Source organism: Gopherus flavomarginatus, chromosome 5 (assembly GCF_025201925.1).
Source record: "Gopherus flavomarginatus isolate rGopFla2 chromosome 5, rGopFla2.mat.asm, whole genome shotgun sequence".
Classification (NCBI taxonomy): domain Eukaryota; kingdom Metazoa; phylum Chordata; order Testudines; family Testudinidae; genus Gopherus; species Gopherus flavomarginatus.
In genome coordinates, this window is record NC_066621.1 from 18297704 (window position 1) to 18321738 (window position 24035).

Sequence of the window (24035 nt, forward strand, 5' to 3'; positions counted from 1 at the left end):
GCCCGCGTCCTGGGCCCCGGGAGAGCACCTGCCGGCATTTCGGCGGGGACGCCTCTCGCTGACGCCGCTTGCTGTCGACAAGTGGCGTCATCGAGAGGCGTCGCTCCCAAATTTCGGCGGGGACACCTCTCGATGACGTCGCTTGTCGACAGCAAGCGGCGTCATTGAGACGCATCGCTGCCGAAATGCCGCCGAAATTCGGTGGCATTTTGGCGGGTGCTCCACTACCACAGTGGTCCTTCGGCTGGCACCCGCCAGCCAAAACGGTTGGGGACCACTGCTTTACGGGATAGGACATGTGGAAAAACCCGGAGTAGTGCCGACAAGTGCACTGGCACAACCAGGTCTGGGCTAGAAGGAGGCACTGCAGCTCACCACTAAGATGTAAATAGAAAGGGGGAAGGGCTAGAACAGAAGGGATGTTGCAGGTTAGGATAAGAAGCAGTGGCTGAGCTGGGCTGGCAGGGCAGAATTGGAAGGAGGCTGCAGGGCAGGACTGAGCGGCGTTAGCAAATTTAGCAGAGCTCTCTCGAAAGCCCAGGATTGGAATAGCAGGTAGCTTCGGCGCAGAATGGAGATGTAGCTGCAGAGCTGTGCGTGGGGAGCCTAGGACTGGAATAACAAGGGAGTTGCAGGGCAGAATTAAAGTGCCCTGGCAGAGGGGGAGCTCAGGACTGGGACAGCAGGGGGAGTATGGTCCGGTCTGAAGAGCATCCCATAGGCAGAGTAAAAGCAAACACAATCTCATTTTCCAGAACCACATACAAGAGATTTTACCCCCACTGCAAACTAACAGGTCCAGTTTCAGCAGCACATTACCCTCTGTTAGCTACCTTAGAGGTCAGGCTGGAAAGGGTCTCTTTATTTCACACCCTGGAAAACCAGTAGGATTTAGGCAACTTAAATCATGCAAATAATAATTAAAAACCATAAATCACATTAAAATTATCTGCAGCATTTAGGACACCGAGCCATCTCTGTGAATTTAAACAAGACAAATGTCTTTGGAGGGGTAAAGCGCGAGCGATCAGTCTTTATTTAATACAGAGCACACTGTGGTCAATCCTGTCTTAAGGCCTCTACCTAGCAGACGGACTCGCACGTTGTCTTTCTCTAATTCATTGAGCCAGTACCATTTTGTAAAGTTTGGGGTCTGTGTCCTTGCAGTTATCCATTACACAAGTCTCATGGGGCTCCCCCTCAGTTCCATTTGCCCTTCTGCCTTGGGATGTCATCGGCATCCACGCAAAGCAGGGATAAAATGCTACCACATCAAAATCCTTCACCCACGGCATTTTCCACCCTGTGTAAATGGCGACTCGTGGTAAACAGCAGGGGAGAATTAGGCCCTCTGTCCATCACAAAGCAGCCTTGTTGAAATACTGGCAGCTGCTAAACAGAGATCCCCGGTGACGTTGCTTGTTTTGCTGCATTGTGCATGTGGTCTGGGTTGTTTTTGTAGGGCCACTCATGAGCACTGACCTGTCTAGGTATTTAAGAATTGCTCTTGGATTCTGGGTTGCAAACACTGGTTTGTTATTGTAGGGTTGTTCATGACTGCTGGAGTCATGCACATAGGGTGTTACTGTAGGCTTGCTTGTGAATGCAAGTACTAGGGTGTTACTGTAGGCCTGGTAAGCTTATTAATGCTGTGGGGATTTGTTTTGTTTATAGAAAGAAACACCAAGGAAGTTATTTTCCGGGCCAAACTCCTCACTCACCAAGAATCCCGCAGGCTCTTGCAGTGGACAGGAGGGAACTAAGAAGGTACGTCACACATGGGGCCTGCAGACCGTGATAACGTCCCTTTAAATCATTGAGGCTCAAAAATGCCTGGTTCATTTGCATGGATATTTATTGAAAGCTATTTGTCTGGGACATGGCAGCTCAGCTCGACAGCTTGTTTACAAAATGGCCCTGCCCAGAGGCAACTCCTGGACACGTCACACAACATGTGACGACGCAAAGAGACAGATGAGGTACAGAATTTGGCTCCTGGCGTGCCTTATTTAACAGCTTTCCAGGGCACAGCTGATTGGGATCTTCAGTGTTATTCAAGCCCAGCTGGGCTGATGCCTCAGAAGACTTCAGAAAACATTCTATTCAGAATCAATTCTGCTTCTATACTGATAACATGCCAATCCCCCTTTCCCCAAATTAAGCTCAAGCATGTTAGAGTGAAGACAAGATCTGGCTTCTTTTCTCTCTCTTTCTAGGTACTTATATGACCCCCTTCTCACCATATGTCTCAGCGTCTCATAATCTCCAATGGATATAGACTCACCACCTCCCTGGCAATGGGAAAACAGAGGCATAAAGAGATGGAAGGTCAAGATTTTCAAAAGTTTACCAGCAATTTTGGGTGCCTAAATTGAGATCCCTCCAAGGCGTCTGATTTACAGAGGCTCAGTGTTTTTTTGAAAATCAAGCTGGGTACCCAGAATTGCTACTCATTTTTGAAATCTGTGGGGGCAGTGTTGCCTAGATCCATAATCTTTCCTGACCTTCCAGGAGTATTGTGAAGATAAATCCATTAAGGATTGCAAGGAGCTCAGACTTTATGGCGGTAGGGGCCCTCTGAACACCAGTCTCCTCTCCAGCAAATTCTGTCTTGCTTCTTTGCGCAAGAGCACTGACTTTTAATTGCGGGTTGCTCAGGTGCCCTGGGCTATAGAAAGTAGTCTTTATTGTAAGGTTGCTCAGGGCAGACTTGGGGCAGAGGTATGCAGTTAGTAGGCCCTGTAAGCTCTTAAAGATCAATATGTTTTCTCATTTCTGCTAAGACCCTGTGTGTCAGGCAATGTCGAACGCATCTGACAAAGGCAAACAGTTGAGGCTGTTTCTGTCTCTCACTGAAACCTGTTAGTTGCTTTAATCTTGGCCTCTCCAGCAAAGGAGAAACCCTCCTTTCCTGGATGCATGAGGAAAACTTAGAGGAATATCTTGCTTACTCTTTTTTATTTTTTCTACGTCAATCTCTCTGCTGCATTTTTCTGCTTAGAAGAGGGTTATGAGAAACCATTAGACCAGTCTCAAAATCACAGGTGTGATGTGATCACTGTGATGCAGCAGGTACCTTCCAGTGAATGAATCAAAGATAACACCAAGCTCTTATATAGTGCTTTTCATCCACAGCTATCCAAGCAAGTTACTATCATCATCCCCTTTTTACAGATGGGGAAACTAAGGCACACAGAGGTGACGAGACTTCTGCAAGGTCACCCAATAGATCAGTGGCAGAGCAATTAATAGAACCCAGGTCTCCTGTATTTTAGTCCATTGCTCTGTTTGCTAGGCCACACCACCAGGAATTTACATCAACAGAATAAATAACATTCCTATGGGGCATAATCAGGAACAGGTGGCAAAGAACCATAAGGCTGGAGGTTCTTATGGACTCACTGGTTTGCTCACAAGCAGGAAGTAGCAGAAACTTTGAGACAGCCTATTCTTATGGGACTAGCAGCCACACATTAGAAACTAACACACACTGTGCTCTCTCTCTCTCTCTCTCTTACGGAAGCTTTACTCTAGTTCTTGCTTTCCCTGATTCCCACATAAGCCATTCAGACTGCAAACAGTAAAGCATCACATCCCAGTCTCACAGCTGGAACAGCGGAGGACAACAGCCTACTACTATAATCCCCTAAAGGAGTTACTCCTTTAGCTCAAATGGTACAGTTCTGTGTTGCAAGGCTCAGGGTTCCAACTTCTAGCCCTCCTTGGGGGAAACTGGGGGGTGTCATTATGGAAGTATGTGATTGCTCTTTGCATACAGAACACACAAACTAGGGCCTGATCCTTAGCTGGCAGAAATCAGCATAACCTCATGCCTCAGAAGTTACAAATTCCTTCCCTTGCTGATTAATCATACCCAGTGCTTGAGTTCATACAGTTTGGTGGGATGGCAACCACCTGAGTTGGTTGCTAGCCTGCAGCTGGTGTGTCTGTCCTGTTTACCTGAATCTATATAAATTCCAGACAGAACAGGCCCCTGGACAAGTTACTGCACAGAGTGGCAGTGCTCGACTCCCAACCTGCGAGTGGCATTTCGCAGGCTGGGCTGCTGTCACCACAAGCGCCAGGAAATTTCTCAAATGTCACTTTGATTTATAGCTCTAGTTAAGTCTCCAGGAGGCCTGTGAGCTGCCTTAAGCACATGAAACCTCAAAGGGATAAATAATTTAACAGGTGGTTAAATATTCTTTAAGGTCTAGAGAACATCGGCAGGAGCACGGATTTTGGGGATAACACGAAATTACACATGGAGCACAAAAATGAGGAAGGAAAAATTCCATGCCAAGCATTCCTGTCACTGCCCAATCATACAAACGGGTAACACAGTGCGGATTCCTTGCTCACCCTCTGCAGGTGCTTTCTCTCATTTCAAGGGGAGCGGCTGTAGGAGGGAATTGGGAGTGGGCGAGGAAGAGGGGGATGCTTTGTGCATGTTGCCTCCAACCCCTAATTTCCTTGTTTTGGGGAGACTGCATTTAACTCACAGCAAGGTGATTTCTGGGTGCTGGAGAGTCCAGAGGAGTGAGCCATATGTGCAGAGTGGGCCACTTGCTTGTGGGCATTTCTAACTGTGCCACACATGTGCCAAGGGGCCACTCACTAATGGACGTGCCAGATGTGTGATATAGATGTGCAGAGAGGGGTCTTGTGCCAATAGGTATTTCCAGATGCTTGACATGGTTGTGTCAAGAGGGGCCTCCTGCCAATAGGTGCTTCCACTTGTAACCCAGATGTGCAGAGAGGGGCACACGTCAGTGCTGAGTTCCAGATGTGCAGCACACATGTGGCAAGTGGCTACAGGAAGTGGAGCTTTGGGGGTTCACTGGGGTGTGGGTACACCCCCATTAGAGCAGAGCCTGGGATGGCTGTCATTCCCACAGTGCCACTGGGAGGGCATCACTGAACAGACTGATGGACACAGCAAAGGGCTGAGATCACCATCAAAAGTGCCCTGGACTGAAGATGCCCCATAGGTGTTTGGGACTGAATTTTATTTTGCTAAACCAAACCACAGCTGGTTTGAGTTGGGAGGAGGGCTGTTTCTTGTCCTGAACCCCCGAAGTTTTGAAGGGGCTGATGGGACTGGCTCATGTTTTGTCCCATACCTGTCTCCACTGAGGAGTGCAAACACAACTGAGAGGCATCCTTTTTTTTTTCACTCTGTTTGGGGGAAGATTAGAAAAGCTGCAGTGCAGGTTGACTGAGCCTTTTCCCCATGTGAGGGGCATGCACTACAACTCTGTCAGGCCCTTTCTGGCAAACAAGGGGCTGCAGGAGAGTCTAGAGGCTAAATGTGCCCCTGGCTGAAGTGCACCAGCATCTTCGCTTCTCATGTTAGACTTCTACTAGTTTAAGATGGCAGGCAAGCCCCAGTAGTGGTTTTTACATTACCATGCTTCCATCAGCACTAAAATATTGATCTAGACCTGCTCTGCCGCTTATGATTAATAATGATTTGTTTTACAGCAACACCTGAAGGTTCCAGTCAAGATCAGGATCCTTCTGCGGTAGGTGCAGTACACACACCTAGTAAGAGACAATCTCTATCCCAAACAGTGCACAATTTAACTGGACAAGACAGTAAGGAAGAATCATCACTCTCATTTCATAGATGGGGAAGTGAGGCACAGAGAGACTAAGGCCCAGAAGTTAGGCACCTCAAAGCTATGGAGGCTCCTAAATTCCATTGATTTCAACGCAACGACAGATGCAAACTTGCAGACATATCTCCACTGCTCCGCTGAGGAATACCCGGCATGATGCACCTGTCAAGATCCAGGGGACGTACACATGCTGAACACAACATGTGTGGCATACCTCATCCTGTGCATCAAATGCCCCAGCAACAACTATGCGGGTGAAACCAGACAATCACTACGCTCTAGAATGAACTCACACAGAAAAATGATAAAGGACAAAAGCACCGTGTCAGTCACGGGTGAACACATTTTACAAAGTGATCACTCCATATCTGACCTCTCAGTCCTCCTCCTCAAAGGAGACCTGCACAACATTTTTCAAAAGATAAGTCTAGGAACATCAATTCATACACTAAAATCCATGGATTTAACAGACACACACTGGTTTTATGACCCATTACAACAATTTGTAACATATCCGACTGCCCACTAAGCCTCCTTTGTCCTATGACGATCTCTTACAACGGGCTTGCACCCCTTCTCCTTAATCTGTCCCATCCTATACTTAGCTTGGACACTTTGGTTACCTTCTTGGGGCCTGAGGAAGAGCTCTGTGAAGCTCGAAGGTTGTCCAACCCACAGAAGGTGGTCCAATAAGAGATATTACCTCACCCACCTTATGTCAGGCAGTATCTTAGGAACTGCAGCACAGAGAGATAAAGTGACCTGCCCAAGGTCACACAGGGAGGCAGTGGCAGAGCTAGGAACTGACCCCAGCTCTCCTGAGTCCCAGTTACGTAACTTAATAGGAAGCCCAATCTCGACCATCAGTGACTTGCTTTCAGGCAGGACTGCATCCAAGTGGATTGTGAGGCCTGAATCTTGACAGGCTCTACTAGGAGAGTGGATTAGCTATTGTGTGAATTAATGTCCATGATTAAATCCATCTCTAGCGCTCTCTGCCTCCCGCTCTCCTGGAGCACCATAATTATGGACTCACTTGAGTTTTCTTTACCGCGTAGTTGCATGGGAGAAGTTAACAGGCGGGAAAGCAAAGCAGCTCCAAGTCTGCAGAGAGCAGCAGAACAAAAGTGGCAAGGCCAGGGCAGGAAAATTCACAGTTAACGGTCCCTTTGCTGGCAATATTTTATTGCTGTTACCCCTGATAAATGGATTATGAATAATTTACTGTCGGCTTTTGCTTTATGAAGTATTCATCGTGTTTGAGCTTCCCGAGGTAATTAACTATCACATCAGCCCAGCGTAATATGACTGAGCTGCAATTCATCTTCAACACTTCATTAGCAGGGCCCCACGTCGCTTTAATAAATTAACAACGAACAAACAAAACTCTCCCCAATGATGCTAGGATCTTGGTGACTCATACTAGTAAGCAGCTGAGAGTTACTGGTGTGGGGACGGAGAATGGACAGAACAATGTGGATTAAATAACCCACCAAACATGGTCTACATTCCTAGGAGATGTGATTAGAATGTGATCCAGGGGTCACCAGAGGACAGGTGAAGATTGTCCAAACTACCAGAGCTGGAGGCTGCGGTCTAGAGCAACTTTTTCAGAAGATAGCTATTAATTTCTGTGCCTGGCTTGAGAAGCCCATGGTCCGGTGTTCGAAGGTGCTGAGTACCCAAAACAACAATTTGCATCTAGAGGCACCAGCTGAGATCAGTGCCACATTGTGCTAGATGATCTGTCTACACACTGTAAGAGACAGTCCCTGCCACGAGAAGCTTGCAATCTAAATAGACAAGCCAGACCAAGGAAGGATTGTTATCTTCATTGCACAACTGGGGAGCTGAGAAAGATGAAGTGACCTGGCCAAGTCACACAGGGAGTCTGGGGCAGAGCGGGGAATAGAAGCCAGAGCTGGAGTTCCAATCCAAATCCTTTCAAAAGTCCAGCCTTTATACTGGAGCTATGAGTATGCTGCCTCTCTGAAAATGAGGCCCAAGGTGTCTCTGGTCAGACAGCCAGCGTCAGTGGCGGTTCCTTTCAGGCAGAGCTATACCTTGGTTGATCTTGGGAGAACATTGGAGTGAATTAGCTATTGAGTGAATACCCCACAGATGAAACCCATCTTCTTTGCTCTCCATCAGCACTTCACTCATTCAATTTTAGGCATTAGATCGCCTCACTTGGATTTTTTAATTATTAATGATTATAACTAGCATGTTAGCATCTTGGAGGCCCAGCCACGGACCAGGGCCCCATTGTGCGAGGAGTTGTGCAAACCGAACAAAAAGACAGTTCCCTGCCCCAAAGGCAGCAGTCACATCAAACCTTTTGAGGTTGCACCATCCCTAGAACTGGTGAGTCCTGGTTCATCTAGAAAGCCTGGGGATGCCATTTTGAACTCTGCAGGGCAGCCAAATTACAGCACCGTCCACGATGTTGGTTAACATGTGCTTCTGCCTTAGCAGGGAGCAGAGAGGCAAACAATGACAACCCAGTACAGCAAACATTAGTGGAAAGTGCAGAACCAATCACACGCTTGGGGGTATCAACCTGCTATCGCCATCGCTGCATGCTTTTGTTTGTATCTGCCAGGCTAATCCACAGAAGGATGCCCCAGCTCAGCAGGTTTCTAAATTGGTTGAGGAGGTCACAGCAGGCTATCTTGTTAGCACAGTTTGGGGTCGGGTGAACACTCTCGCAACAGCACATAGCTACAGGAAGTAAACAAAACAAGCATGTAAAACTAGTGCTGAAGACAGAACGAGATGCTGGTAGGAGAGATCTATCTGTGCTAGACAGAGATAGCATAAATCTCTGTGGTACAACATGTGCTGTTACTTAAGAAGTAAGGACATCCAGGTGTATCAGAGATGGCCTGAACCGGAGCCATGGGGCCCAACTCCTCTGCACTTTGAGGATGTTCAGAATCTGAATACTGCAAACTAGCCCTGGGCCTGATTTTCTATTGCCTTGCACCTTGTGTGGCTGCTGACAGCTGTGCAAAATGGGCGTACAGCGCCCTGAGATATGGTAAAATTTCACAGCTGCTTTGCACTGATATCACTGACCAAACAAAGATTGTAGCCGGGGATAAGCAGAGCCCTTATCCTTGTAACAATATAGCAAAGGATTGAAATCACCCTAATCATCTTAACACATGAGGCCACAATTCCTAAAGCCCAGAGTGCAACAGACAGGTTGAGGCTCGTGTCAACATCCAGGGGTCAAAACAGAGAGAGAGAGAGAGGCCATCCCCTTACTTAGCCTGAGTAGCACTTTACTCCTCAAAGCATCCCCTGAAGTCAGGTGCTACTCAGCCCCAGCAAGGGGATGAGCATATGCCTTGCAATATCTCCATTTTAATTTGACTGGACTCCGAAAGTGCCAAGGGATCTCTAAAGTCTCTACAGAGCAGGCAGGACCTCATCTCACTTGCACTAGTGAAACTCCATGGGCTTTGCAGGAGATACATCAGCATGGGAGGAGAACCAGGCCCCTGGGGTGTGAGGGCTCACCTGGGCACTCCCTGCACAAAATCTTGCGTGGGACTGAGTTTCTCTACATCAGTAGGGAGCCCCTGATCACACCCAGAGCAGGGCAGAGAATTGGCTGCCCTGGGTCTGTAACTAGCCCCAGTGAAAAGGGCTATATCAGAGCCCAAGAGCAGGATAGGTGACCCCACATAGGGATAATAAATAATATATGGAGATATACCTATCTCATGGAACTGGAAGGGACCTCGAAAGGTCATTGAGTCCAACCCCCTGCCATCACTAGCAGGACCAAATACTGATTTTTGCCCCAAAGCAGGTTCCCCTGTTGCCCTCCCCTGCAGGAAGTTAGAACCAAGTGGAAAGGTGCTGAGTTGTTGTGGGGGCAGTTTAGTAATACTAAGTATGAGAGAAGTACATGTGGTCCTCTGGTCAGGGGGAACTAGGGACACGGAAGTCCTGAAGGGAGCCCTAGGAACAGCCAGGCTGGGGGAGAGGCTCATGTTCTGCAATTGCTATCTGAGCTCCCAACAAAGCCAAACAGGAGGAAGGAGGAGAATTTGATCCTACACAGCAGGTGCAGACTGCCTCTGGAGCAGGGCGGGAAAGCTGCTGCTGACAGGGCCATAGATAGGGCTGGGCTGACCCAATCAGGACATAGATTTGTGCCAGCAGAGGTGCTAGGCATGGCAAACCTTCCGCTTGGGGCCATTGCACCCTCTCTGGTGGATACCTGGACATACAAGTCTCTCTACATCCTGCCCTGGCACAAGGGGGATGCACAGAAGGGAGGGCAGGCAGCAACATCCTGCCTAAAGACATTGGGAAACATAGGTACATGGGGGATGCATGGAAGAGAGAGCAGGCAGATATATCTGCCCTGGTACATGGGGGTTTTAAAGATGGGGGACAGGCAGGGTAGAGAGAAAGGCGGACAGGAGAGTGGGAAATGGAAACTAGAGGTGGGGAGGGACGAAGAAGGAAAGAGACATCTTGGGAAGTGGACAAAAAGAGTCAGAACATCCCTCTTGCTCAGTATTGGCTGTTGGAGCTCGGCAAACTCTGCCAGATCCTGCTGTGCGCTGTTTTCAGCGTACGGGCTGAGGATGAAAGGCAGACCTCTGATTTATTTATCTATCTTCACCTCTATCTTATAGCCACTACCGGCATGGGTGGTTGTTTTATTTATTTTTATTTTTATTTTTTTTGACACTGTGTATAGTTTCTCTGCACACTCCCTTAAAGGGATTGCACATGATCAGTTCAGGGTGGTGTGGAACTGGGAAGGCAGTTTTCATGTGTCTTCTCCATTATTTTGCTGGCATCTACTGCAAGGCCAGTGCACACGCCCCTTCCCCCTCCCCCCTAGTCCCTGAACCATGCCTGCTGAACTGGTACAAAATGCAGCCAGGAGGGTTGGGGGTTGCAGGATGCAGACATGGAGCCCCTCAAGAGATCAGCTCTGAGCTGCTATGGAATGTCAGAGGCTTGTCCCAGAATAGTACAGGCCACAGAACAAGGAGTGAGAGAAACACATGGGAAGGATTTCTCAAGGCTAGGCAGGCTCACAGGAATTGCCAGATTGGATCATACATACAGGTCCTTCCAATCCATACTTCAAAGGCAGGGAGGATGAATCTTACCCTAAGGTGATATGAGCATGGTGTGATGGGGCAATGAACTGAAGTGCGGGGAACTGTTTTAGATCAAACAAGGGTCTGAGCTCACCTATGGAGAGATTGGGATCATTCTGAATCTGTATTTTGCCCATTATAGAAACAGACTTGAGCTGCAAGGTTTGTGGCTAGCCTGGACCTTCGTCAGTGATCAGGATGGTTTGGATCCAGCGTTCCAGTGCTGGCCCATCCCTAGTTTGGACACAAAAAGAACCTTCATCTCAAATTTTGAATTTAGCAGCATGCTTCTTTTGGTAGGTTCCAAAGATGTTCAGAGGCCCAACCCAACCCAACCACTCAGCAAACAGCCATTGTTCCTTTCTGTGTCACCTCTGCATTTCCACATGGTGAGGAGCCCCATTAGAACAACAGTTCTACCAGTATCCCTGGTTCACAAGGAACAGCAGATACAGGCATCCCATGACAACAGGGGCAGCTTTAAGACACAAAGGCCCAGACTGGAATCTGGCCAGGACACCAAGGCTAACAAGCTTAACTTTCCACTCCATGGCCTTATGGGAGTCGAGGGAGAGTTTCCTAATTAAACCTTGCATTCCATCAGGAATCTTGTCCAAGTTTGCCCACTTTGAGGAACCTAGGCTGTATGGTATTCAGTGATCACTCTGAGACTTCGAATACCCTGCAATCAGGATCTGCGATCCCAGCAGATGTAAGTGTACATGAGCATTAGCTTTGATCAAGCTTACTTGCTCATAATTGAGGCTATGTTTAAGTCATGGGTATTTTTAGTAAAAGTCATGGACAGGTCATGGGCAGTAAACAAAAATTCATAGCCCTTGACCTGTCCATGACTTTTACTATATACTTTTAACTAAAATTTGGGCCAGGAGGCCACGGGTGCTTTGGGAGTGGTGGTCCGAGGTTCTGGGGGGTGGCTCAGGATCCCCGCTGGTGCTGGGGGGATTTTCCATTCATGGCCCAGTACCCCTGCTGGTGCTGGGGGGTGTGCCTGGCTTGGGACCCTCGTTGGTGCAGGGGAGGGCGAGAATTGGGGGTGCTGGCAGGCTCCCTACCCAGATCCAACTGGCATGTCCCCGCAGCTCCTTGGGGGAGGGATGGCCAGAGGGGCTCCATGCACTGCTCCCATCACAAGTGCCGGCTCTGCAGGGGCAGCTCCCATTGGCCGGGAACCACAGCCAATGGGAGCTGTGGGGGTGGTGCCTGTGGGCTCGGGCAGCACGCGGAGCCCTCCCCTGGATGCCCCTCCCCCTAGGAGCTGTGGAGACATGGTAAGTGCCCCTCCCACATTCCAAACCCTTGCCCCTGCCCTGAGCCCCCTCCCACACCCAAACTGCTGCTGCTGGCCACTGCAGAAGTCACAGAAAGTCACGGAATCTGTGACCTGTGTGTCAGACAGGCAGCCTTACTCATAATAGCAGCATAGCCAGGCAGCACAGGCTAACTGCCCGAGTACATGCCTAGGGTCCTGGATGGGATTGTACTCGGATAGGGAGCTCACGGAGCCAGGACTGCAATTCTATTTTTAGCGAGCTAGCTTGATCGCACCCTAAGGTGCTTGACAGAGCTCTTCTCATTCAGCGTCCAAGCTCTAACTGATCAGCATTGCTTAACATGAGCCACTGCATAACCTAACAACCAGTTCCAACTCATTCTAGCCAGAGCCGCTTAAAGGTGCTGTTCCTCACAGGCCCAGCTTCAAATGAGCTTGAGCGTTTACAGCAAAATGGGCCAGATTCTGAGCAAACCTGAGCTGAGATGTGGGCAAACCTGGACTGCTTCATGGCTCTTTGGCAAACCTCGGGACGTGCAGGGTTAAAGCAACAGGGTGGTATTGTTGGCTGAGTTGTGCTTTGAGTTTTGTGGCCCTGGTTCAAAGCCCACGTGGGCTGGAAGAAGTCAGAAAGAACCCTCTGAACGGAAGCTGTCATGCAGATCATAGCTCCAAAGGGACGGCATTTCTAGCAGATACTACAGAGACGGATCTGGTATGAATCCACAGAGACAGACAGAAAGCTAAGCAAAACGAGTGCATTGTGGTCCCAGTTCAATACAGCTGTTGACTAGAATGGAAGAGTTTCACCTACCAGCGTCTTTTCCTACAGCCTCCTCCAAGCTCTCAGATAAGCCCTGAGCAGACCTGAAATGCTGCTTAGCTACAGCTTCAAAATGCAGCAAAGACCAAAAATGAGGTGATGCAGCAAAACGTAAAGCATCGTAGGAAACCTGAACGTCCGAGATTTGATTGATAGCTATGTACCAAACTTTCCTCCAGTCTCCACTGTTGAGTCAGCATTTCTGACATCAATAATTTGCAGCAGTAAACAGGGAGATAACAGGAAATCTGTGTGGGATGCAGGCAAACTTGGGTGAAGTGACTGATGGTTCTAGCTGAGAGTTATGCTCGCTGCTAACAGGATTGGGGAAGTCAAATAATTATAGCTAATGAGTCAAAAACCCAGGACTATTGGAGGAGAAATATTTAACCCTGCCCAGTCCTGAACAGCAGGTATCTCCCTGACCCTGCAGTGAGTCCAGGGACGCAGAGATGTCCAAAGATGCAGAAATTCCATTGTTATCTACCAGCCCCTAGGCTGCCCAGACTTTCCAGCTGTCAGCAGAGATAAAGCTCAGGGAATCTTTGCCACCAAACCACAGACCAACCACATGAACTAAAGGGAACTTTCCATTCACTGATTAGGGTTGATTGACTCATGGCTGCAGCCACTAAAGGGTGATATATGCACACTTGAGCAGATCTGATATTCCATCCAGTAGCAGGACAGTGGTTACTCAAAGACTGGCAACTCTTTGGGGTGGGGATCATCTTTTTGTTCGGTGTATGTACAAGGCCTAGCACAAGATCCATGGCCAGGGCCTCTAGGTCCTATCGCAATACAAATAAACAAACAACAATAGCAATTACGCTGCCTGGTGCAGCATAATGAATCAATTTGCAAACTTCGACGGGTTTCTAAAAATGGAACCCTCACCCTTTAACCACTCCTGTACAGGAAGGAGACGGGCCTGGTTTACAGACGGGCTGAGCAGCCATAACACCCAGTGACTTCATTTGAAGTTGTGGGAGCTCAGCACCTCCAGAGGTTGTTCCTTGCAGGAGCTGGCTATATCGCAGAGGGATGCCAAATGCAGTAGCACCTGGAGATGATCAAAAATCCATTACCCTGAACCTCCCACGGGAGATGTGAGGGGCTTGGGTAAAACACAACCCAGATCCAATCCAGTCCTGCCTGGGTATTTTTTTAGTTTGGTTTTGTTAGAAATAAACCTCTATGCAGGAGCAAAGACAACCCTGGGTTTTGCTCAGTTCACTATTCAGTGCAGGGTTTTGTGCTGGCACCCATAGCCACAGGATCTGAGCACTTCCTGGGTTCATTAGATGCAGCAGAGATGTCCCCAGTGGACTTCATGGGGCTAAATACTGGCTCTGTGGCAAACAAAGGCAGTTTTACCATTAACTTCAGGGGGCCCAGCTTTCACCCATGGAGTTACCAGCTCATCTCCCTTCGCTAGAGGGAGGAAGCTGTTTTCTTAACTGGGTTTATTTTTAAGGGAGAGCGTTCCAAGGGCATAAATGAGAAGTTTGGTGCTCAATTCCCACTGACTTTCAGTGACAGTGAGGAGCCTAGATGTCCTTTCTGCCTGTAAAAATCTTCCTCGGGCACCAATGCAAAAACCCATCAGTGGCTAAGTCGTCAGTGTGCTGTGACTGCCGATTATGACACAGATCACAATTGTCTCATTGTTTCCTTGCCCTTTCCACCCCATCTGCCTGTGGTTCCATCATGTGCTCAGATTGGATTGCAAACTCTTTTGGTAAGGGTCATCGTAAAGGTCATCTTTTCACTACATCTGCGACCCACACCTAGCAGGCAGATCTTAGCTGGGAGTTGGGACATCTAGGTACAAGCAAGAATAACGACAATTGTGGTTTTGGACTGTGAACGTAAACACATACATGAAAAAAGCCTTCTCTAAACTCGCCAATCTTTCAGTTTCCTGCTGCTCTTTTCACTGTGGGATCTAAGTGCTCATAAAACTATCTTGAGAATTTTACCCATTAGACTCCCACCATCACAAAGCACGTCCAGATAAACAACTATAAGCTGGCTTGTGGACTAGCCCACTAGTCCATGCACCAAAGAACACTCTCCAGCCACAGGATTCCAGTCCCCATGTCTTCAGGGCTTCAGTTTTATTTCTCCTCAATAACGAATTGAGCATATCAATCATGTCCTTTCCCCCAGACCAAGTTCATCTGCAGAGGTCTCCCTGCAGGGTTACACTCCACAGGCTATGAACTACGTTCTTTCCTTTGAGCCAGGGTCTCCTGCGGAACCTGCATACTCTCTACAATTCTCCATCCCTTAGGCTCTGTCCCAGGAAAGCTGCCCTTAGGTCTCTCCCATGTCCAGGCTCTCCCTGACAGAGCTGGGAGCACTCCTTTATACTTCCCAGCAAGTGGTCACACCACTCAGTCTCCTGGTCCATCCTCAGTGGGGTCTGATCTTTCTCTCTGCAACTTTACCAGTCCTGAGCACTGGTTCTTAAAGGGGTTCCACCCCAGAACAGGACTGGCTGGACCCATCCCCTCCTCCATTGGCCCTGCCTGTTACAATAACAGTGACCCCACCATCCAAACTCAAATTAATGATTTTGGGGATTTCTCAGCACCAGATGGCAGTTTCACATACACTGGAATTTGCCCTTCCTTTGGGGCAGAAGCAGGGCTGATTACCTTGCCCTGGCTGTTAGAGCTTTCACTTGCTAACGACTCACATTCCCAGGATCCAGTCCTTGTCTTTTTCCTGTCAAGAACTGTTTTGCTCTTAAAAGCTTGTCCCAGCCTCATTTTTACTCAGAAAGTTGGAAACCTAATTGCATTGCTTCCTGGGTCCTAATGAGTTCTAACATCATCCTTGTAATGACTGGGCTGGATCTTACAATGTATTAGGTGCTGTCCTCTGCCGGCCTTGGTGGGTGTGTGGATGTTCTCTGCTCATAACAAAATGAGCAAAGCTGATGCTTTGGTGTATGAATTCAGCCCTTGGGAATGGCAACAAGTTTGGCATGAGGCCCCTGCATTACAAGCAATCTCTATGGTCTGACACACATTAGGGTGAGGGAGCTCAGTGATCTTACAGTTTATATAGCACCTTTTATTGAAAAGGAGACCCAAACAACACATCAGAATCACTTCATCTCTGTGGAAATGCAGCCACCTCTAGCATGGCTTGCTGCAGCTGCTTAACAGCACATAGCAACAGTTCACCACAAAACATGAGGAAAATATTAAATGTAGTTGAAGCTGTAGGGAGAGTTTGGGTGACAAAATGAGCTGGAATTTGGGCTGGAGAGTAAATTCCACTCCTGGAAAGAAAGCAACAGTATGATCAATAATGAGTAGAAATGGTCATGGCTTCAGACTGGTGTCATCTGAAAAGATGACATTGCCACCGGCACGGTGTCATAACGCCAGGCTAGGCCAATATTAACTGGCCGAAGATTGTCATTTACCCGATTACCACTTTAATGGTCACCCATCCAAATACTGACCTAACCCAACCCTCCTTGGCTTGTGCTTGCTGATGGACTCCCAGCACAAAAGGGCTGCAATTTAATTTTGTTGCACTAGGAATGTTTGGAAATGATTTTGAGGCTTGATTCACCAATGGCTTTCACTCCTAAGCCAACACAAGAAACCTCTTCCTGATTTCAGCCTGTCTGTCTCAGTCCTCTAGAGCTTGTAATGGACCTTGAAAAGACCCTGATCCTGGTGTGGGGAGAGGAATTCAATATCTGTTGTGTGCTCATGCTGTTCTCTGCTTCCTAGCACTCCTCTGCCAGCTAGCGTCACCTCTGATCTCCAGCACCGGAGAGCTGGGGAAAGCAGGGACGGCTCCAGGCACCAGCACGCCAAGCACGTGCCTGGGGCGGCAAGTCATGGGGGGCGCTCTGCCGGTCGCCGTGAGGGCGGCAGGTAGGTTGCCTTCCACGGCATGCCTGCTGAGGGTCCGTTGGTCCCGCGGCATCAGTGGACCTCCAGCAGGCGTGCCGCCGAAGGCAGCCTGCCTGCTGTGCTTGGGGCGGCAAAATACCTAGGGCCACCTCTGGCTGGGGAGCGTGGATCATTCTATCTGGGAGTCCAAAGGAGAATGCCATCTCTGTGGCCATTCAAATTTCTGGGTTCCTACATATTCCCCCACCAGGTCGCAACCTGGCCCACTGATCAGCAAACCAAACCAGGCTCTGGTACAATCTCCACTAGGAAATGCATCAGCCATGGCCATGTTGAGTTGTGGTGACGAAAAACAGTTGCTGAGAGCAACGATGATAGGCAAGAAATTAATATCAGCCGGGTGGAAATCAGCTTGTGTACCCACCATAATAGATGGGGTTTTATCAATGAGTGACTTCGCAGCTCTACAGAGCGCATCCTTCACATTAGGCGAGACAGCTAATGCAATGTGCTTTCTCTCCTTAGCTATATGTGATTAAAAATGCCCAAGGAACAACATCCAAACTTGCTCAAGCACATATTGCCCTAATAGGATGAGCGCATGCAATAAATCTGGAGTGAGATCTAGTGTGGCATATCCTGTCTCCTGGCTGTAATGTAATATACCTCTCCATTCTCTATATATGTTTCCTGTCTTGTTTTAAGCCACATAATGAGGGAAAATTTAATAAAACAATTAAATTGGAAATAAGAGACTATTGTGCTTGCCAGAGATTTATAGAGGATTAGGGGAGGAGGGTGTATTAGTTTAAAGGTGAGGGCTGCAAATCTCCGCAGGCTAACACAGAGCTGGGGTGAAATTAGAAACATCATTACCTTGGCTCATTTCAGTGGGAGGAAGCGCTGTTGGAGCAGGGGGAAGGGTATTGGAGTCCTTTCTCTTCTTTATGTATTGGCTATTCGTAAGATTCTCATCACCGTTGTCTGTAAGCACCTCACACCCAGTACCAGATTTAGTCTCCCAACACTTTATCGGACAGTGAAAGGTTATTCATATTGCTATGACATGTAGATAGGGCATAATTCTATTTTTTATAATTTTTACAAATAATATTTATTTTTTAAGCTTTGTTTTATTTGTATCAATTTAAATGTTCATTGCTGTGGGAAATTGGGGGGGGGTCAGACAGTAATTATTTAATAACAATAGACGTTGCAATTCAAAAAGTTAAAGCTTTATAACTGTTAAAAAACACAAATTGTCAACACCACAGGTCAAAATATACAAAGTTAGCATGCTTAAAACAAACTCTAAGTTCTCAAGCAGCATGTTTCTTATTTTGTCCATCTCTAATTTCTGTTATCATCAATGGAAATATTTTTCCGTCAGTTTGTGTGTGTACAATGAAATCAGGGTTTACCAATAAAAATCTAATCCTTCCAAGCTTAATTACATGTATTACAGCAGCACAGAGAAACACCATTTGAGATCAGGATCAGATGGTGCTAGGCATTGTAGAGACACATAATGAGAGGCAGTCCCTGCCCTGATGAGCTAACAATCTAAATAGCTAAGACAAAGTGTCATTATCCTCATTTTACATATTGGGAAATGAGGCAGAGAGAGATTAAAGGTGACATTTTCAGAAGTGTCCCATTTTCAAACAGGACTTGGACATTTAGGCCCAGATCCTCCAACCTATTTAGGCATCTAACTGCCACTGAAATCAATGAAGATTTGAGGATCTGGGCTTTAGAACCCTCAGTTTCCCTGAAAGTAATAGTCCTCAGTCCCTTTTGAAGATGGGACTTAAGCTTTTTTAAAAATTTTATCTTAATAATCTTGCCCAAGGTCACACAGAGAACCTATAGCAAAACCAGGCCTTGAACCCAGATGCCCTGGGTAGTTGCTTACTGCCTTAACCCCAAGGTCAACTAGCAGCTCTTGAAGAGGGTCTTGTCTAGTAATTAGAGCAGAGGACTAAGAGTCTAGGATTCTTAGATTATTATGAAGAGCTCAGTTCCCATTTAGCATAAGGACCAGATTTTCAAAAGCACCCAGCAGCAGTTCTCATTGCAATACTTAGGGTCAGATTGTTAACAGCTCCCAGCCGGCTGATCTCTTCTGAAAATTGGGCCACTTATTTATGTGCCTAAACAGGAGCGGACCTCACCTGTAAATCTGCCCCAGAGTTGCTCCGTGCCTCAGTTTCCCATCTGGAATATGAAGATAATGACACCGACTCTATGTCTGTGCAGCACCCAGCACAATGGTGGCCCGATCTCAAACAGGGTCTCTATGTGCTACCATAATACACATAATATTAATGGCATTGGTTGGTTTGCAGGCATGACAGCAGAGGTGGGCTTTGAATAGGATTTCAAGGAGGAATGGATAGAGGCCTTATAGCCAAGGAAAGTGGTTCATACCTAGGGGCCACCGTAGACGACAGCCCAGAATCATTTTGGGGAGGGGGGCCTTGAGATGCCTTAGAAAGGAGACGAGTAAGAGGGCACACAATAAAAGTACATAAAATAATGCGTGGTCAAGAGACGGGAGATTGAAAGCTTCTGTTCTCCCTGTCTCCTAACATACGAGCAATGAAAAGTAAAGGTGGGAAATTCTAAACTGATATGGTTTTCACATAAAGCATAATTAGACAGTGGAACTCATTGCCACAGGATATGACAGAGGAACAGGATTTAGCAAGATTCAAAGAGGGGTCAGACATTTATATGGATAGCAAGAATATCCAGAGCTATCATAGGTAATGAAGATAAATTCTGGAAGGGCTATTAAATCTTGTGCTCCCTGGTTCAACTCATTTTCTATTAGAGCAGAAGACCTAATGTAAGGGAAGATTATTCCACATCTGCCTACTGCAGGGTTTCTTATGCCAGCATCTGCTGGAGGCCACTGTTTGAGACAGGATCCCAGACTAGGTGGTCTGGCAATCACTACGTTCCTATGAGAAACCCTGCTGAACGTTTCTCTAGATCAATGCAAAGCATTAAAATGATTTATTCTGCACCAATCCATTAGGTTTCTCCAGGCCACAGTTAGGGGTAGGATTCATAAATCCATTCCCCTTTCCTAGCCTCCTCCCTTTGAACTTCACCTTTGGTAGGTCTGTTGTCGCTCTTTTGTAGCAGGCCTTTCTTTATAACAGTCATCAGAGTTGGGCAGAAACATCGGTTTCTGGCAACTGTGCCTGTACCAAGTCCAGCCCTGGGATGAATACGGATGGGTATGGGCTACTGCCCTCTACCGCCCCCGCGTACATCAGCCATCACGTTCTATTAGCCAAGCAAATGGAGTTTTCCATGTGCAGGGAGTGGTCTTACATGGGAGACCAACGTTTCCAGCTGAGATCTGACACTCTCACCCAATCATGTGCCTTTACAGGGGCAACGCAGAGTTATCTCGCAGCGAGCGGCTGCAGTGCAATCCCATTACCGAGGCTGCTCAAGCTCTGCACTCACCCAGAATTGTACAAGATTCGATGGGGAACTCACACAGCCTTGTATGTGCCAGCATCCGAGACCACAGAGCCTTACAGTACATGTCTGTGCAGAGCCTCTCATCCTGCTACTGCATGACATAGGCTCCAGGAACTCCTTCCCAGTATCTTTGCTAGTGGAGGTGAAGCCAGGATGGACCTGGCAAGTGGGAAGGAGAGACCTGGAGTTATTGAGGCCAGTGGTGCAAGGGAAAGGGCATTTCAGACACCCCAGGAGGGTCCCTTTCTGTTGCATCAGCTTTTCACTGCAGTGGCTGTCGCTATGACCCTGTGGGGCTCACTCAGTGATCCCAGATCAAATCGTGTGTGTCACGAATGGCTTGATTGGTGCAGTATCTAATTAATACACCACACAGAGTGCAGTATGCAGATGTTGGTGTTTGGTTTAGTTCTTTGCTACAGCACAGCAGATCCAAAGCATGTAGTTTTCATTATATGATATCAACATTTAACTCCAGCATTGGATACGTCAACCCATATTATTTTCAAGGAGTCTTGGTGGCTCTGGGCATAAATCAATATAAATAATATGTTCATAAACTCTGAATCATACTCCTGACAGCATTATGCCCATCATTTTAATTAAAGAAATGGGGGCTGGGATTCCTCCTTTTTCTTTTCGGTTATTAATTGTCACCCTATGTTCATTTATGTGCTGTCCCCATCATCATATTATATGAAGGAACGTGACCCTGTAATAAAAGGTACTTTATTGATTTGGAGAGCTAGAGCTATTACAGAGAGGCTAGCATGTGTGTGTCAGTGAGAGAGATCTACTCCAGTCTTAGTATCCATAACCAATAAAGCCAGCTGTGTCCTGCAGGAGCTGGGGAAAGAAATGGAGGAAGTAGGAAGAGTAGAGGAGTGGCAAAGGGAAAGAAGGAAACCAAAGTAAGGAGAAAAGGGGCAGAGGAGAAAGAGGAACAAAGGGAGAGATGGGGGGGAGAGAGAAGGGAAAGGAGAGAGGGAAACTGGGAGAGGCAAGAAGAAAGAGGGGAAGGGAGGGTACGAAAGAGAGAAGGGAAGCGAACAGGAGAGAACTGAGGGGAATAAGCCAGGCTTAAATTGTCCGAGTATTTCTGCCCCGTGGGAGGTTCCAGGGCTCGGGGCTTGTGCCCCATGGGTTTGAAAATATTTACCGGAGCTCCTCTCTGGAAAAGCTCCGGCTGAATTAAAGCCCTGGGAGTAAGGGATGGCAGAGGAAAGCGGCAGACAGAGAGAAAGGGAGAAGCAGCAGAGGGAAAGAGGGTGGTGAGAGGGAGTGGGGCAGGGAGACCAGAGGTCCCATTATACAGTGAATTGACCACCCAGCCTGCCCTGACACCAGTCATATTGGGAATGGACCAGGGAGGAAGATAAATGGCTTCATTCCTCCTCTTAATTTACACAGGCAGTGAGCTCCTCCCTGGCACTGGGACGGCTGCAGGAACAAAATGGGAGTAAGGGATAAAGTGAGACAGGAAGGACAGCTGGCATAGCTATTATTGTTTGTATGACAGCGGCATCCAGAGGTGCCAGCCAAGGTGCTGTACATACACATAGCAAGATCCAGTCCTTGGTCCCAAATGCTTGAATTCTGAACGGGTGGGTGGGTGGGAAAACAGAGGAATAGGAAGGAGAAGCGACTTAGCCAAGATCACTCAGTGGCAAATCATGGGATAGAATCAGGTCTTCTGAGTCCCAGTCTAGCGACTTATCCACCAGGCCATACTGAAAGCAGCATGCACATAGACTCCTCTGAGATTGGCATTTAATTAAACTTAAGAAAGGAATTGCCTCTTACACCTGAAATTGGCTCTAATGAAATTCCTGGCTTAAGCACCCTGGCACCAGCACAGCTCTCCCCAGCTGCTGCATCTCGAGCGGAGGAAGGCTTTGTGAAGAAGGGACAATGGCTCCCCTGGGACTAGAGACGAGCAGCTATTTGAAGGCTTGAGGTTTAAAGAAGGAAGGAAAAGTGCCTGATCAAGTCAACAGCCAATAAAGCAAATAAGCCTATAAACTGATAGCAAAAAATGAGAGCCGTAAAGAGAACACATCATAATTAGACTTTTATTAGTGTCAGTGTCCCCAGTGTATGACTTCAGTGGAGTACAGAAAATTACTATAAACATATGAATTTACTGCCTGCTGTTATGTACACTGGTTTAAATCCTCCAAAGCCAACAGAAACTCACAAGTGTAAACTAAGCAAGCCCCAAATCTCATCAACAGAAGAGCCGTTTGCCCTTATGAAAAATGATTTTCTTTGGAAAGTATCAGACAAATTCCTCTCTTTGTTACTCTGGTGTAAATACAGTGGGAGCAATTATTATATATATGTATATATTACGGTAATATATTGAATTATGGTATTTTTATCTATAATGGTAAAGCCTGGAGGCCCTAGCAGAGATTGGGTCTCCATTGTGTGAGGTCCTGTACATACAGTTAGTGAGAGAGAATTCCTGTGCAATGAGCTCACAGTCTGAACAGATAAAACAGATAAGGGGTAGGAGAAAGGAAGGATTATCATCCTAATTTTAACGATTGGGAGGACTGAAGCACAGAGAAATGAAGTGACTTGCCCAAGGTCTCATAGGATGTTGGTGGCAGTGGTGGGAAGTGAACTGAAAGCTTCTGAACCCTAGTTCAAAGCCTTAACTACCAGATCAACCTTCCTCATTTAACTCATGAATCATTTCCTAGAATCTAATGACATTTCATTTTTTTTAACGTAAAGAGACATTATTGCTGGTCAAAGTTACCGCCCTGGAGGCTGCTTTATCTATAGAGGAGCTGCCTGTCTCCTGCTGACATGCCTCAACCCTGGAGGGACTTCTTTTAGGGGCTAGGTGTATAATTTGGCTGCCATCATCTACTCTGTGCTTGGCTTCTGCCAAGACTGCCAGCAAGGGTGACAATTAGCATCTGTTGCAGTGATAGTTGGTACAACCACTCCAAACGAGCAGTCCTTGACCTAGTGCAAGCTCCCTTGGGAATGAATGGGCTTGAGTTGAGGACTCCAGGCTTTGCTCTTATCCAGGGGTGGGGATGAGGGAAGCAGCTTCTGGTTTTCCTCTATTGGCCAGTGTTGCAAAGAAAGCTTCAGCATCTCAAGGGAGAACAAACATGCCTGATCTCAGTGTGGCACAGAAGGACTTGGGGAATAGAACAGAAGAAGCTGGAAGTCCCAATACAGGGCTAGGGCACTAAGGAAGTTCTACACAGATATTCCTCATCCCATTCAGCCTGGTTACTGGAACAAAACTTGTAGAAAGAGACGGCATTTAATGTTGTTAGAACTAACAGTTCCACAAAGGTCTCCATACTGCTGTGATGATGTGACTTGCTTTGGAGAGTGTAACTAGACAGCACTAGAGCATTACTTCAGTGATGTGATGGTTCACACTCCTTGCCATTGGTTAGCAACTCCAGGCACAGGCTATTCAGCTCTTTGGTTCTCGTGTGTTTTCTTAATTACAGCTTAGAACAGCTGCAAATTTATTATAGGACATGCTGAACCTTTTATGGCCAACATCCCATGCAAGACCTCCAACCATACAGGGGCCAAGTGGCCAGCATTCTGAACATCAGTTCAATGAGCCTGGGGAAATATTTTGAAGCCCAGCATCACCCAACAAATACAGCTTGTGGCTTCTGAGGTCAGTGGATATGCAGTTTTCAGCTCAACCTCTGCAGTGGCACACAGCCCATATTTATTTTAAAGCCAACTAAATGATCCACCACATTTGGGTTTCCCTTGTAGGAATTAAAA